At 47.5% G+C, this 3,412-nt stretch overlaps 1 pseudogene; it reads right to left on the bottom strand.

Moving 5' to 3' along the window:
- Positions 1-448: 448 nt before the first annotated feature.
- LOC100429439 (small ribosomal subunit protein uS7m-like) lies at positions 449-2,980 on the bottom strand (annotated as a pseudogene).
- Between the last annotated feature and the right edge of the window lie 432 nt (positions 2,981-3,412).

Below are 3,412 nucleotides of genomic sequence, written 5' to 3'. Positions count from 1 at the left end.
TTTGGAGCCCTATTTTTCTCTTTATAGAAGACTAGCCTTTGAGGTTTCTCTACTTCCTATCTTCCCTTCCATCAATCTATCCAATCTAACGCACTTTCTTTTTTCCCCCTCCAAACAGTTTTAGTGAATGGTAGTACCGTACCACATGGTATACCAGTTCAGTGTGAGAATTTTCTAGTAAATCTTTTCTAACTGATACCTAAAACTGCTTCCTTTTATATCATCCAAAGGTCCATCCCGAGCTGAGCGAAGAGAAGCCCGGGTCCTAAGTTTCTTGGACAACGTTTCCAAGACAATGTGCTCTCTCTTTACAAGGAAAGGGGGACAGGGAGAGACCAAATTTTAGCCTCAAAGAAAGAAGGATTACCAGGCAATAAATATACTGCTCCATCTTTCTCATGAGGCCTGCCGGCCCTTAAAAAGGAACTACATCCTTAACCTACAGCTATTTTTCGAAGCGGCACTGGCTCATAGTATTTCTTGCAGTGAAGGGCCCTGGACACCTTCTGGAACCTCTACCACCAGCAGTAGTGGGTCAGGGCATGGTTGGCCTTGGCCATCTTGTGCATGTCATGTTTCCTCTTGATCACGGGGCCCTGGTTGCAAAAAGCCTCCAGCTTCTCTGGCTGGCATCAGCATCCCCTGGTGCCACTTAGTGATCATCCACTTTATGGCCAGGAAGTGGTGACATTGGTAGGGTAAGGATCCAGGGATCCAGGAGAAATGGCCTCCCTTGAAGGTGGGTACCAGTCCAATCACAGGCTCATAGTTTTTCACTGCTTAGTGGAAGACGGAGTAGGGCAGGAGTTCCCAACCCACAGGCCACCGACGCGTGGTAAGGTTCATGGCCTGTTAGAAACCAGGCCACACAGCAGGAGGTGAGTGGCGAGCAAGCAAGGTGAAAAAGCCAGCAATACCGTCTGAGCTCCACCTCCTGTCAGATCAGCAGCAGCATTAGATTCTCATAGGAGCACAAACCCTATTGTGAACTGCACGTGCAGGAATCTAGGTTGCACACTCCCTATGATAATCCAATGCCTGATGAAATCATCAATCCCTTCCACCCCTCTCCCATCAAACCCCTCTCCCCTGTGTGTGGAAACCAGTTTCTGGTGCCAAAACGGTTGGGGACCACTGGTGTAGGGGTTGCATTCAATAGTTGGCTATTCCTCTGCAGAAGCATCATGGTACTTCTCATAGCTTCTAGAACATGAGTCATGCAGGATCTGGCTAGTACTTTGTTTTCTCCCTTCGTCATCATACTGGTTAATTTACTGATTATGGGGTCTTCAAACACAGAGCTTGTTAACATTGTTGGAGCAGCTTTTATGAGCTGAGTCTCCTTGAGTTCCTGATCGTTCTTCTCCTCCTCAGTTACTTCAGCCACTGGCTTGCCATAATGTTCCTTGTCAATCAAGGGATCTCTGAATTCAGGACCCTAGCAACTCCACCTCACCTGAGTTAGCCCTGGAAGCTGTAAGACAGTCCACAGCACACCCAGCTCCAGGCCTGCCCCCTTACACACTTTTTCTTTTTTTGAGACCGAGTCTCGCTCTGTCACCCAGGCTGGAATGCAGTGATGCGATCTTGGTTCACTGCAAGCTCCACTTCCCGGATTCCTGCCATTCTTCTGCCTCAGCCTCCCGAGTAGCTGGGACTACAGGCGCCTGCCACCACGCCTGGCTAATTTCTTGTACTTTTAGTAGAGACGAGGTTTCACCGTGTTAGCCAGGATGATCTCGATCTCCTGACTTCATGATCCTCCCGACTCAGCCTCCCAAAGTGCTGGGATTACAGGCGTAAGTCACCATGCCTGGCCCCCTTACACACTTTCTAAAGCCTAACCCTGTTTATTAATTCAACCATGTATTCACTCATTCACTCATTTATTTAATAACATGTAATATAAACACACTGAGCGCCAGGAATTGATTATTTTATTTCCCTCTTTAAGTTCCTTTAACAGTGCTTTGACTCCTTGTTATTTGTGCCTATGTATGTTCTGTGTTCCTGCCTCCACCTCCTGCCCATTCCCTTGATCAACTGCTACATGTTCTTCATAACTCAGCTCAAATTTCTCCTTATTCATTCATTAAACGCTGCCCAGCACTGGGGACATATAGCAATAAACAAAACTGACAGATATCCCTGCTCTCACAGAATTTACATAAGGGAAACAGACAATAAATAATTCAACGAGTTGTCAGATTGTAATAGGTGCTGTGATAAAAAAGTAATGTAATACAATAGGGAGAGAGAGAGAGTGAGCATGTGTGTGTGTGTGTGTGTGTGTGTGTGTGTATGTATGGGTTTAGGCAGGGTAAGAGTATAGTTTAAATAGGGTGGTTGGTCATTGAAATCTTTTCTGATGAGGTCACACTTGAGCTGAGAACTGAATGAAGTGAGCGAGCCACGTAGCAATCTGGAAGAAGAGCGCTCTAGGGCAAGGGCAGAGCAAGTGCTAAGGCGCTGTGGCGGATGCATGTCAGAGCGCTTAAGTTGGAAGCCATTCAGTGAAAGGAAGCACAGCAAGTCTCTGTGATGTCACCCCTGGTTTTGCACAGCAGCATCAGGCACTCATTTCCCTGTGCTCAGGTAGCGCCTGGTATTAAATTGTACTGGTATGACATGGTATATGGTTGTCGTTATTTGTTTATGTCTGTCTAATTGCTAACAACACTGCGTGCCCTGAAGGGTGGGGACCATTTTGTACTTTTTTTTTTTTTGTATCCCCAGGGCCCATCCCTGTGCCTGTCAGGTACTTGGACCTTTGCTAAATGGGTGAGTCAGAGGCCCTCAAGATGCTTTCTTATGCTTGAGTCACCTGATTGGGTTTCTTTGTTCTTACTTCTCCCAGTACTCTTCTGGAGTAGGGCTTTCATTACCTCTTTCTCTTAACACTTGGTACTGATGTTTGACCAGCATTGGCTACTTCCCTCCGGGAACCTTGAGTCTTGGACATTCCTGTGTTGATTTCCATTCGTGACCCTCTACTCCTCCTCAAAAAAAAAAAAAAAAGAAAGAAAGAATTTTTTTTTTTTGAGACGGAGTCTCGCGCTGTTGCCCAGGCTGGAGTGCAGTGGTGCGATCTCGGCTCACTGCAAGCTCTGCCTCCCGGGTTCACGCCTTTCTCCTGCCTCAGCCTCTCGAGTAGCTGGGACTACAGGCGCCCGCCACCTCGCCCAGTTAATTTTCTGTGTTTTTTTTTTAGTAGAGACGGGGTTTCAGCGTGTTAGCCAGGATGGTCTCAATCTCCTGACCTCGTGATCCACCCGCCTCGGCCCCCCAAAGTGCTGAGATTACAGGCGTGAGCCTCCGCGCCCGGCCTCCTCCTTAGATTTCTTATGTGTTGCAGTGATAAGTATGGCCTGTGTGGGCATTGCCACTAAGGGCTCCACATGTTGGAGCTGTG

This window comes from Macaca mulatta, chromosome 11 (genome assembly GCF_049350105.2).
Source record: "Macaca mulatta isolate MMU2019108-1 chromosome 11, T2T-MMU8v2.0, whole genome shotgun sequence".
In the NCBI taxonomy this organism is placed as follows: domain Eukaryota; kingdom Metazoa; phylum Chordata; class Mammalia; order Primates; family Cercopithecidae; genus Macaca; species Macaca mulatta.
Note: the sequence above shows the minus strand (reverse complement) of the source record. Positions and strands in the feature narration are given on the sequence as shown.